Source organism: Gossypium arboreum, chromosome 4 (genome assembly GCF_025698485.1).
Source record: "Gossypium arboreum isolate Shixiya-1 chromosome 4, ASM2569848v2, whole genome shotgun sequence".
Classification (NCBI taxonomy): Eukaryota; Viridiplantae; Streptophyta; class Magnoliopsida; order Malvales; family Malvaceae; genus Gossypium; species Gossypium arboreum.
In genome coordinates, this window is record NC_069073.1 from 17,011,051 (window position 1) to 17,025,129 (window position 14,079).

Consider the following 14,079-nt stretch of genomic DNA (forward strand, 5'->3'; position numbering starts at 1 on the left):
TGAGGAATGTTGTGGCCTTTGATTTCCTTGGCCACCCCACGAGAAGTTGGGATGGTTCCTCCAACCTGCATTATAAGTGTTACTGTATGGGTTATTTTGAGGTGTAGAATTATTATTGCCCATATATTGAACTTGTTCCTCCTCGGTGCTAGGGTTGAAAGATTGATATTCTGTGTGCACTCCTCCTCCATTTACATAGTACCTCATCACTAGATGTACCTGAGTAGAACCATATAAATCGTTAATCTTTTTATTTAAAAGTTTTACCTGGTTAGCTAGCATAGCGACTGCGTCGAGGTTGAAAACACTGGTTGCTTTTGTTGGCTTTGTTCTCATGATTTGCCACTGATAGTTATTCAGTGACATCTCTTCTATAAATTCATAAGCCTCTTCAGGAGTCTTATTATTGATAGTTCCACCAGCAGCTGCGTCAATCATCTGTCTAGTCGAAGGATTCAGGCCGTTGTGAAAAGTTTGAACCTGTAGCCAAAGTGATAACCCATGGTGAGGGCACCTTCTTAATAGATCCTTGTATCTCTCCCATGCATCATAGGGTGTTTCTAAATCCATCCACACAAAATAAGAAATATCATTCCTTAATTTAGTCGTTTTAGTCGGCGAAAAGTATTTAGGCAAAAAATTTTCGGTCATTTGTTCCTAAGTGGTGATCGATCCTCATGGTACGAGTTCAACCATTCCTTATTCCTCAATGAAAAGGGAAACAACCGAAGGTGAATAGCATCATCAGAAACGCCATTGATCTTAAAAGTGTTGCAAAACTCCAAAAAATTTGCCAAATGAGCGTTTGGATCCTCGTCCTGCAAACCATCAAACTAAACAAACTATTGTATCATTTGAATTGTGTTAGGTTTCAGTTAAAAATTATTTACAGCAACAGCAGGTCTAACTATACTCGATTCAGTTCCTGTTAAATTAGGTTTAGCATAATCATACATAGTACAAGGAGCAAGATTCTGATTTATTGGGTCTGCAGCAACCACAGAAGGAAGCTGATTAGTCTGATTTTCAGCCATCTCCTCGGTTGTATTATGGATATCTTCCTCTTGTCCTTCATTTATGTTTCTTAGGTTTCGCCTTACTTCCCTTCGGTTTCTGCGAGCTGTGCTTTCAATCTCACTGTCAAAGAGTAATGGTCTTGACGGGTTTCTTCTAGTCATAAACTATAAAAAACCTGTCAGAAGAAAACAAAAGAAAATTTAGTAAAAATAACAAAACTAAGATAAAATTTGAATTGCAATAAAATAAATGGCTAAAGTAATAAAAATGAAGCTTTCCTAATATTTTAGTTCCCTTGCAACGGCACCAAAAACTTGATGTATTCATGATAAGTTTTATATTTATGATTGATCGTACTTGAAAAATAACTATTATCACAATGAAGGCAAGCGCACCTATCGAACAGTAGTATAGTTTATAGCAAGACAGGAATGTCGAACCCACAGGAACTAAAAGTACTAGTATTAACTTTCTTTTTATTATCTAGCCTAAAAATAAGAGTATTTGTTTTATCTAAACTAATTAACTAAACTAAGAATGCATAAGAAGTAAATTGGGGAAATACTTTTGGGAAAACTGATTGATTTAGACAATACCCAGGGGAAATTCCACCTAGACTTCACTTGTTATTTGACTCTGAATTAGACAATTTATTCACTTGACTTGATCCGTAGAAATCCCTAGTTTATATTATTATCTCTCAAGACTAACAACGTCTAACCCTAGGTTGATTAATTGAAATCTCTTTCTAATTAAAACCCCTAGTGTTGCATTAACTCGATCTATGGATTCCCTTATTAGGTTTGACCCTAATCCGGCAGATTTATGTCACCCTATGTCTAGGGGTGCAATCAACTCCACTTAATTATGCCCGTTTCTAGTTCTTTTTACTCTCCTATGCTCACCTAAGTATAAGACATGAAATTAAAGGATTAGGAGGATCAAATTCCACTAATTTAATGGTAATTCATCCAAAAATATGTTTAAGCATGGGATAATATATATATAAATTACAACTTATTAGGGGGGAAAGTTAGATGGGGCTAGTTTCGTGGGGCGTGGGGGATGGAAGTGAGGAGGTCTGGTTAGAGGTGTAAGGCTACTGCAGCAAAGGAGGTCGATGGGGGTCAACTTGGGTCAAGGGGATCTGAGGCTAGGGTAGAGGGTTTGAGAAGAAAACAAAAAGTAAAATTTTAAAAATAAATTAAGGATTTAAAAGGGTAACATGGTTGTGTAAGGCCCGTGTTGGACAGCACGGCCGTGTCACACGTCCGTGTGGTATCCTGTTCAGCCTATGTTGATTAAGAAGGAAAGCCCAGTCTATAGACAGCCTTGGACACGCCTATATGTCCAGGCGTGTGGTTCACACGGCTGTGTCGCACGGCCATGTGCAATCATATTTGCTTCTCCCATGCTCATGTGGCCTTCCACACACCCGTCTGACCCTACACACAGCCGTGTGCCTTACCCGTGTAAATCTCTGACTTGTTTTAAGTTTGAAAAGTTCAGCTCCAATTTTCACAGGCCACGTATGTCTAGGCCGTGTGGTTCACATGGCCGTGTCACACGCCCGTGTGGACTATTTTAGCACGTATCTCTGTCAATTTTTTGAAAATATTAAGTCTCTGGCTCACACGGCCTCAGACACGCCCATGTGTCTAGACTGTATCGGTTACACGTCCATGTCACATGGCCGTGTAACTCACTGTAGATATTTTTTCAAAATTTAAAACTAAGTCAAAAGATCCACACGACCTAGGACACATCCATGTGTCCAGGCCGTGTGGGTTTTTAAAACCATTTTTTAAATTAATTGTAAAAATATTGTGAGTTAAAATTAAGAATTCAGTAGTGTTAGCACTCAGGTTGCCTGCCGAGAAGTGCTTATTTATAGTCTAAGCTTTACTTACCTCGTATTCGCGCGATGACGTTGGTTTGCAGTGTCGAGACTCTTCTTTCTCACTATCAATTCTTTGATTCAAATAAGGTTTAAGTCGAGTAATATTTACCTTAAAAGTGCCGAAAAGAAAATGAGTTACCTCGACTATACCGTATGGGAAGACATTGAGTACTGTAAAAGGAGTCACTCCATTTGCGTTAAGCTCTAAGGTGGTGATTCGAGGATCCGTTTCATCTAATAGTACCTAGTCCCCGACCTTAAAGTGGTTCATTACAACCTTATGTTCGTCGTGGCTTTGTTTTGGTTCTGCATCATGTAATTTTGTTTTCTCCTTGACATGTGTCCGCCATTCGTCTAGTTCGTCGATCTGAAGCCTTCATTCTTCATGAATTGTTCTGTTTTTGTCACTTGAGTTAGACTGTGGCTCCATCACCTTTTTCCAAGGAATTTCCTGCAAAGAAGGTTGAGCCGTAAGGTTACACACATTAAAAGAACTTGTAAAATCATCTCGATTACTAAATATGCCAACAAAATCACAAGCTTGGAGTTTAATCGTGTCATCACTTACACGAAGTATTAACTCACCTGTCCCAACATCTATGATAGTTCTAGTAGTTGCTAAAAAGGGCCGACCTGGAATTAAAGGTACGTCACTATCCGCATCCATGTCTAGAACAACAAAATCAACTGGGAATATAAATTTATCAATTTTAACAAGCACGTCTTCAATAATACCCCTAGGAAATCTAATAGTTTTATGTGCCAATTGAATGCTCATCCTAGTTTGTTTGGGTTTCCCAAGACCGAGTTGTTTAAACATTTTATAGGGCATGACATTAATACTTGCCCCTAAATCAGCCAAAGCATTGTTAACATTTAAACTACCAATTAAGCAAGGAATAGTAAAACTCCCTGGATCTTTCAATTTGTTGGGTAGTTTGTTTTGCAAAATGGATAAGCACACTATGTTTAGCTTTACGTGCGATGAATCATCTAACTTCCGTTTGTTTGTTAAAAACTCCTTTAAAAATTTAATGGAATTTGGCATCTACGAAAGAGCTTCAATAAACGGTAAGTTAATGTGGCCTTTCCTTGTCGCATTGGGATATGGTGTAAAAGCTCGATTTTAGCTAAATTAGAATAGTGGTTCCAGAACCATGAATCTGAGGTCGTAAAATTATTTTAATATTATTTTTCGTGTTTACATCATATGAATATATATGTATGAACGTTTCGTGTGCTAATTTTATCGTTTAAGTGGTAAATTTGACTAAAGGACTAAATCGCGTAAAATGTAAAAGTTGCATTCTATAAGTTAAAAGTGTCTATTTGTTATGATGCATTAAATGAGAGGTCTTTATGTTGATATTAAACCTTTTGATAGTTAATGGATGATAATGGCATGGCATTTGGTGTTATTATTAATGGTCGTTAAGGTTAAAATGGGTATTTAGTAAATAAAAGTTTATTAAAAAGACAAAAGTTAAAATTTGTTAGATTATCATCTTCCTTAGTCGAAACTTGAAGGGAGGAATAGAAAAAGTTAGGTTTTCACTCGGCCAAGCATTTCTAGCTCATTAAGGTACGGTTTTTGATTTGTTTTTAATGATTTCTACGTTTTTGAGATCGTTGCTTCGAATACTAGCTAGCCCAAGCTTGAATTTTTGAATTGGTTGTGAATTTTTTGATTTGAAATTTTTGGTAGTTTGAGTTTTATGATGTTTGATGATGAATTATGCAAGCTTGGTGTTTGACATACATGTTTTATAAAGTGATTTTTGACAAAAATGCTTATTAAGGATTAAATTGTGAAATTTACAAATTGAGGGGTTAAAATGTGAAATAAATGAAATTTATGGGCTGTTAGGGACCTAGGGAATATTCAACCATGCTTGGGTTTGTTGAAATTATGAATGTTTTATGTTGTTTTGAAATAGGGACTAAATTGTAAAAATGTGAAATAGTAGGGGATAAAGTGCAAAATGCCCATTTATATGTTTTTGGATGAAATTGAATGAATATGTTATTAAACAAGCCAAATTATTAATTTAGATCAAGAACTAAAGAAATTGGATTTAGATCGGGGGAAATCGAAAGTTGTCAAATAGTCGATCCGATATGTCAACCCCTAATGCGAGATAAGTTCATATGCAAATAAATGTCTTTGAATTGAATTATATATGTTTTATCATCATTGAATTGCTACGAATGTTGAATGAGCAAGTACGAGCATGAATCGGTGAAGTTACGATATTTGAAAGTCCTGTACAAACCCTAGGAATTGTATAGGATACGAATGTCATGACATTAGGTTATTGAGATGTGATTACATGTAAGACCATGTCCAGGACATTAGCATTGTATTGAGATTACGTGTAAGACCATGTCTGGGACATTGGCATCATTAATCGATTTCGTGTAAGACCCTGTCTGGGACAGTGGCATCGATATGTGATAACATGTAAAACCATATCTGGGATATGGCATTCTATGAGCTTATGTGATTTTTCGAGTATCCTTAACAATTCTGAACGGTTCAACGAGAAAATTCAAATCGAGAAAGAGTATGTGAATAAGCTAAGTGATTCAGGTATGTATGAAATTCATATGAGCTTTGAGAAGAGAAGGTAATTGATGAATTGGTATGTTTGAGAAGTATAAATTGATTAATAAAAAGGTTTGTGATATTGAAGATGTATTTAATTATGTTTATTCATATCTTGCTTAATTGATAGTAATGATATTGATTTATAAAATGATTTATTTGTATATGGCTTACTAAGCTTTTGAAGCTTACTTTGTGTGTTCTTTCCATGTTTTATAGATTATCGAAGCTAGCTCGAGCTCGGGGATCGTCGAGAATACATCATCGCACTATCGAATATCTCGTTGGTATTTTTGGAAGCTTTGTATATATGGTCTATGGCATGTATAGGCTAGTGTCATTTTGGTATGTTTTGAGTTATGATTATAGCCATGAGATTTGGCTTGTAAATGTTGGTATGGTTATGGCCATTTGAATTGGCTTGAATTATGGGTTTAATATGTGATACATGAGATGTTTATAATGCCTTAAGTGTTGGCTTGTTTTGGTATGATATGTGGTTGCTATTATGGTTAGTTGCAAATTGGAGTATTAAGATTGGAATGATGATATGATGTGGCTTAATTATGTGATGTTGAAACGGTAAGTTTTGTGACATGAAATAGATGATAAGGTGATGATAAAATGCATTTAGAAGTTATGCAAGTTTAAATGATTTTGGTATATTGTTTTGTTATGAATTTGGTTGAGAATTTAAGTAGTGAAATGGTTAATTATGAAATGGCATGAAATGTTTATAAATTGGCATGCTTTGGATGCATATATTTGTGATGAAATGATACCATTTTGATGGCCTAGTGAACATGAGGAAAGGGTGGCAAATTGACCTTGCAAATGGTCTATTTTTGTCCACACGGGCAAAGACACGGTCGTGTGTCTCAGCCGTGTGTGACACACGATCATGTTACACGGCCGTGTGTCCCCTGGGGTACCCTTCGAATTAAGTCAATATACCCTATAGTTTTGACATGGCCTAGATACACGGGCGTGTCTATTGGTCGTGTGTGGCACACGGGCTGGCACATGGGCGTGTGGTTGGCCGTGTGACCCAAGAAGTAACCCCATTAATTTTCCCAAGGCCATAGCACACTGTTGTGTCTTCGCCCGTGCGGTATAAGTCAGTATGTATGCCCTATTTTCACATGGGCTTGTTTGGTAACCATGTGAAGCACACGGCCAGTTCACACGGGCGTGTGACCTTAAAATTAAAGAAAATTTTATAAGTTTCTTAAAGTTTGTGAATGTTATCTGTTTAGTCTCGAACCACTTTTAAACATATTTTAAGGTCTCATAAGACCTTAGAAGGGACAATATGATTGAGATGAATGTATTTTGTTATTGAAATGCATAAATGTATATGAATGATGTGTAATGATCATTAATGCCTCTTAACCCTATTCCGGCGACGGATATGGGTTAAGTGTGTTACATATGGCACACGTGATATATAATTTTTATTGACCAGATCTTGCTTATTTTGACTTACCTCAATCTTACCATTGCTTACCATAGTTTCTTATCTTGGTTTAGCTTCAAATTTTGTTAACCCTTCTTCATCTCGAACAGTAATCACATGTAGCTGCTCCATTGGGTTAGTTTCAGTATTACTCGGCAAGCTACTTTGTGGTCTTTCTGAAATCATCTTAGCAAGCTAACCTATCTGATTCTCAAGCCCTTGAATCAATATTTGTTGATTCTTAAGTGTGGTTTTGGTGATTTGGAAGCGGGTTTCTAACACCAAAATAAACTTCATCAACATCTCTTCAAGGTTTGACTTCTTCTCCTGCTGGTAAAGTGGTTGAAAGCCTGGAGGGGGTTGTGGTCTTTAATTTCCTTAACCACCCCAAGAGAAGTTGGGATGGTTCCTCCAACCTACATTGTAAGTATTACTATAAGGATTATTCTGAGGTCTAGAATTATTACCCATATAGCTGACTTGTTCGTCTTTTGTGCTTAGGTTGAAGCATCTACTTTCTGGATGGTTCCCTCCTCCAATTGTTTCGCATTCAATCACCGGATGTACCTGCGTAGAACCATATAAACCATCAATCTTTTTATTCAAGAGTTCTACCTGGTTTGATAACATGGTGACAGCATCAACATTAAAAACACCGGCTGCTTTCATCGGTTTTGTCCCCATAACTTTCCATTGATAATTATTTAGTGACATCTCTTCTATAAACTCGTAAGCCTCCTCGAGTGTTATTCAAACTACCACCGGTGGATGCATTGATCAACTGCCTAGTTGAAGGGTTCAAACCGTTGTAAAAAGTTTGAACCTGTAGCCATAGAGGTAACCCATGGTGAGAGCACCTTCTCAATAAGTCCTTATACCTTTCCCATGCATCATATAGGGTTTCCAAATCCATCTGTATGAAGGAAGAGATATCATTCCTTAACTTGGCTGTCTTAGTTGGTGGAAAACACTTTAACAAAAATTTCTCGGTCATGTGCTCCAATGTAGTGATAGAACCTCATGATAGGGAGTTCAACCACTGTTTAGCCTTATTCCTTAAATGAGAATGGAAACAACTGAAGGCGAATGGCATCATCAGAAATGCCATTAATTTTAAAAGTGTCGCAGAATTCTAAGAAATTAGCCAAATGAGTATTTGGGTCTTTGTCCTGCAAACCATCAAACTGAACAAACTGTTGAATCATTTGAATAGTGCTAGGTTTCAGTTCAAAATTATTTACAGCAATAGTAGGTCGAACAATACTCGATTTAGCCCCAGTTAAATTGGGCTTGGCGTAATCGTACATAGTACAATACAAGGAGCAGGATTCGAATTTAAAGGATTTACAGCAACCACAAAAGGTAGCTGATTATTATGATTTTCTGCCATCTCTTCAGTATTAATAATAGTATCCTCTTTCTCTTCTATTGTACTTTGTCAACTTTGCCTCGCTTCTCTACGATTTTTGTGAGCTATACTCTCGATCTCACTGTCAAATACTAGAGGTCCTAACGGGTTTTTTCTAGTCATAAACTAAAGGAACATGTCAGAAGCAAATAAAAGAAAAGTTAGTAAATTAAAATAAAAGCAAAAATAAAATGCAATAAAAATAAAAATGTTAAGTGTTCCTAATATTTTAGTCCTCGACAATGGTGCAAAAAACTTGATGACATCACGAACTAACTAAAATATGACAAAGACAACCGCACCTATCGATTGGTACTATAGCTACGTAAGTCAGGAATATAGTATCCACGAAGACTAAAAGTGCTAGTAATTACTATCTTTTTATTATCTAGCTTATAAATTGAAGAGTTGTTTTTAATCTAAAATGAAACTAAACTAATTACTAAGCAACAGAGAGCGAATTGGGAAAATAATCAAAGAAACCTTATGAGAGAGATAATACCCAGGAAAGAATCCATCTAAACTTCACTTATTATTCTAAATCTGAATTAAATGATTTATTCATTTAACTTGATCCGTAGAAATCCCTAAATTATATTAATATCTCTTTCTAGAGTAAAAATAACTGTCTCTAGGTTGATTAATTAAAAATCTCTTTCTGATTAAAACCCCTATCGTCGCATTAACTCGATCTATGGATTCCCCTATTAGATTTGACTCTAATCCGATAGATTTATGCCATCCTATTTCTAGGATTGTATGCAACTCCACTCAATTATGCTAGATCTACTCTTAAACAGGTACTTTTGCTCCACTAAATAAGCACATCAATCATGAATTAATATCCTAAAAACATTAAACATGAAGGTAAGTGAACATAATTGAGATCAGGAACAAATATTTATCATGTAATTTAAAAAAGTCAAATAATAAGATCTGTCATAGGTTTCATCTTCCCTAGGTATTTAGGGAATTTAGTTCATACTTGGAAAGGAAAACATCTCAAAAATAGGAAAACAACAAAACATAAAAAACCCAAAAAACTTTAAAGAAATTGAATGGAGATCTTCAGTCTTGAAGGAGGTCCTGCTTTTGAGTTGAGTTTGTCGACGTTCTTCGAGTAATTTATGCCTTCTACTCTGCATGCCCCCTTAGGTCCTCTTCTAATGTGTATTTATAGACTTTAGAATGCTCAGAAATCCTAAAAATTGGCTTTTTTCGTGTGTTTGGGAAACAGGGAGCGATGTCGACACGGGCTGCCATATGGGCGTGTGGCCAACCCAGTGGCTCACACGAGCGTGTGTTCAGCCCGTGTGGGAAAAGGCTTGTCTGTGTGGATACTTGAAATAGCCCGTTTTGTCTGATTTGGCCCTTTTTCTGCTTCTTTTGTTCCCCTATACTCTCCTAAGTATAAAACATAAAATTAAAGGATTAGGAGCATCGAATTCACTAAATTAAATAATAAATCATCCAAAAACGCATCAAGAATGGGATTAAAATATGTTAAATTTATGGTTTATCAACACCCAAAGCCAATGAACAATAGAACATAATTCAAACAAGCTTCAACAATTACAAAAGAAAAGAAAATTGCGTATCTATAAATCTAGAGTTCACTAATTAGCTTCCCTACTAAGCATGTAAAAATCATCAAAACCAATCGACACACAAAATATCCTCTAATATTAAATACAATAGATTATTATAAATATATATCATTTACTAAATTCTAAGATATTTAGTACAATTATATTTCACCTAGAGAGAACTTTCATGGGTAGGAAAAGGTGGGTGCTAACAATAACATTTGTGTCCACGCCTAAGTTTGAAAAAGTAGATATAAACTATTTATTTCATTGATTTGTGTCAAGTCACACTGCAAAATGCCATGTAAAAATATGTTAGTTATTACCTCTAATTGAATGTATCGGTCCTATCAAAATCTTTAAGCAGAGAAGCATACATGTCATGGAACTTGTTGTCAAAGTTCTTTGGAAGTAGCATTCCTACTATCATCCAAAGCACCAAAGCTCTAAGATATCGATCTATGTGTTCCATAGTTACAAATAGCAGAGGGGTCGATTAGACAAGATTCAACAATCATATGCGTTTTACCCATTTCCCTTCTTATTTATTTTTTCCTTCTTGTCTAGTGCAACACCTAACAATCGATAACACAGTGACTTTAGGTTGAGGTTACCATATCCGATTTTCACTTGTTGTTTTATTCAAAGGTTTGTTACTAAAGTGACATCTTCTAATGTTTTAGCCAATTTTTAACATGAAAAATGGAATTTTTAACATGAAAAATGGATTCTAATAAGGCGGCAAACATCTCTTATATGATTATTATTGTAGATGTTGTTAATAAGACAACATTTCTTAAGCAATCTTAGATACATTCATTTAAAAATTTTATGTTGGGCACAAACATTTAGATCTTTTTATTGTTCAAAATATCAACAAAAAGCATATTTAATATAGTAAAATTGATGGTCGTTTTATGATTCACTAAACTAGACTACGATCACGACTAAGGCAAGCGCACCTATCGGATGGCAATATAGTTATGGTGAGTCCAGAATATCGTATCCACGAGGACTAAAAGTACTAGTATTAACTATCTTTTTATTATTTAGCCTAAATATAAGAGATTTGTTTTAATCTAAAAATTAACTAAACTAATTAACTACTGAATGCGACAAAGAGCGAATTGGGAAAAATATTTGAAGAAAACTTATAAAAAAGACAATACCCAGGAAAGAATCCACCTAGACTTCACTTATTATTCTGACTCTGAATCAAACGATTTATTCACTTGTCTTGATCCGTAGAAATCCCTAAATTATGTTAATATCTCTTTCGAGACTAAGAACAACTGACTCTAGGTTGATTAATTGAAATCTCTTTCTAATTAAAACCCCTATCGTCGCATTAACTCGATCTATGGATTCCCTTATTAGATTTGACTCTAATCTGGCAGATTTATGTCGTCCTATCTCTAGGATTGCATGCAACTCCGCTTAATTATGCCAGATCTACTCTTAAACAGGGACTTTTGCTCTACTGAATAAGCACATCAAACTTGAATTAATATCCTGAAAATATTAAGGCAAGAATTAATAACACATAATTAAGAACAAGAACAAGTATTTATCATGTAATTCAGAAAATTAAATAATAAGATCCATTATAGATTTCATTCTCCCTAGGTATTTAGGGAGTTTAGTTCATAATGTAGTAGCAAAACATCTCAAGAATAGGAAAATAACAAAACATAAGGAAACCCAAAAAAACTTTGAGAGAAATTGAAGGGAGATCTTCAGTCTTGAAAGAGATCCTACTTTCGAGCTGAATCCGTTGGCATTCTTCGAGTAATTCATGTGTTCTACTCGGCGTGCCCCTAGGTCTTCCTCTGGTATGTATTTATAGACTTTAGACTGCTCAGAAGCCCTAAAAATTGACTTTTTCCTCGTATTTGGGAAACTTAGAGCGATATCGACACAGGCTGCCACATGGGCATGTGGCCAGCCCGTGTGTGCTCCACCCGTGTGGATTTCGTCTTGGCCATGTGGGCTCTTTAATCAGCCCGTTTTGTCCATTTTTGGCCCGTTTTCTGCTCCATTTGTTCTCCTATGCTCTCCTGAGTATCAAACATGAAATTAAAGGATTAAGAGTATCTAATTCACTCAATTATATAATAAATCATCCAAAAGTATGCTAAATATGGGATTAAAAAATGTTACTTTTATAGTTTATCAAAATCTAAAAACAACTCATAGCAACAATATCTAATAAGAACATAATTAAAAAAAAAAGTTAGTAATTTTACCTACGTGTTCTTTTTGAAACCTTAGAGGAGCCATTTTTTTTCCTAGAGATTATAGGGAGGATTTTGATGAAAACAAAAGAAAATGTGTGTTGTATTTATAGGATGTATTAAATGAGTTAGTTAAGTATACAGAGAATAAATACCTAATCAATGTTGACTAGTTTGAACTCAACATCCATAAGTTTTTAGGTCTTTGTACTATACTTCATCACTACTCACTCGTCTTGTCTCTTTCCCTTCCAAAAAAAAAAATCCAAAAAATAACATTTAGAGATACATATTTTAGGAATTATTTTTACATTATTTATTTACACATATATTAGTTTCTACTGTCATATTTGTTTATTTTTAAATTTATTAAATAATATATTTTTATTTCATTAAATTAGTATAAAATAATATTATTTAAATTGTTTAGATAATTAAATCATATTAACTATTTTGATGGTTAAAATATTAGTCTATGGCTTTTCAAGTAAAAAATATCAAACAACTAAAGTTCGAATAAAAATAATAATCAAATCAAACCTTTTCTTTGTTATTTTTAATTACTAATTGAATGTTGCTAGTGCTTAGCTTATAATATTAAAAGTTTATAAGAAAATTATATTATTAAACTACTAATAAAAGTGTAACTCAAATTGAATAATTTAAAAGATAAGTATATTTTAACATGGTTATCAAATGTAGTTCGATATTTAATGAAATATTATATTAATATTTAAAATTTATAAGAAAAATAAAATATTATTCAAATATTAATGTAGTAATATAATAAAGAATAAATAATATTTTTTAATTTAACTTTTTCCGAACTCATTTACTATTATTGTCAACAATAATATTTAGTAAACTACTAATGGAGCTTTTAGACTGTAGAAGTAGGGTTTAGAGGTTGACAAATATCCTATAAGACTATAGTAAAATATTAAAAATAAATATTTAAGATAAAAAGATATATATGATAAATTTTTGTGGCTGCTTATGAAATAAAAAAATATGCTACTAATATATCAAATACTAATCCATATTGATATATATATATATATATATATATATATATATATTTAAATGTTTCAAAATGATTTCATTAAATTTATTATTTAAAATGATTTTCTGCAGAAAAATTTCTTATTGACTAATTTCATGAATATAAATAAAAGATTTAAGTTTGGTTAAAGCTGAAGTTAAACTTCAAACTTGAAGTTTATATTTTTGAAATCATGATAAATTATTTTTTATTTTTTATGAGAATTCGACAAATTATTGAGGAATTCATGGTTGAAAAAAATGGTCGGACATGGCTAATGGCCCCCTCTTTCGACTCAAAACTCTTGCTACCTTTCAAGTGGGGGACAGCGTCTTGCTCGTATTTATGAAGTAATGATAGATTAATTAGTAGAATTCGATGAATACAATAGATATACCTACGTATGTATAAAATAATATAAAATCAATTGTAATTCAATTTCTGACATTATTATGATACTATGTATTTGAATGTAGCTAAATGCAAAAACTAATTTTAGAAAAGGAAAAAAAATAAATGGGAAAATCATGACAGTCTAGTTATGAACATTTGTACTTGATTGAAGGAATGTCTTAGGTATTCCAATGCCTTTGAGCCTCTTCCTACAATTGATTGTTTTGGATCATAATAATAGCAAAATCCATGAGTATTTTCTAGAGAATAATTCTCTCTTTCATGCACACCATAATCATGAATAATAATTAGTAACAATTTTTCATTCTATATTTTTATTATATAATTATAATAAAATAAAAATACTTAATCTGAAGTTTGACTCGATATAATAAAAGGAAATCTTAAACCTTAAAATAAGGAGATTTCTCCTTCGGC

At 33.7% G+C, this 14,079-nt stretch overlaps 2 non-coding genes across 2 annotated transcripts; both read left to right on the plus strand.

Annotated features, from left to right (window-relative positions):
• The first annotated feature begins 496 nt into the window (after positions 1 to 496).
• On the plus strand, positions 497 to 603 carry LOC128292157 (small nucleolar RNA R71). Its single transcript, XR_008282142.1, has one exon. It is a non-coding gene; the product is annotated as a small nucleolar RNA R71 (small nucleolar RNA).
• Positions 604 to 7,817: 7,214 nt separating this feature from the next.
• On the plus strand, positions 7,818 to 7,924 carry LOC128292135 (small nucleolar RNA R71). Its single transcript, XR_008282120.1, has one exon. It is a non-coding gene; the product is annotated as a small nucleolar RNA R71 (small nucleolar RNA).
• Positions 7,925 to 14,079: the final 6,155 nt, after the last annotated feature.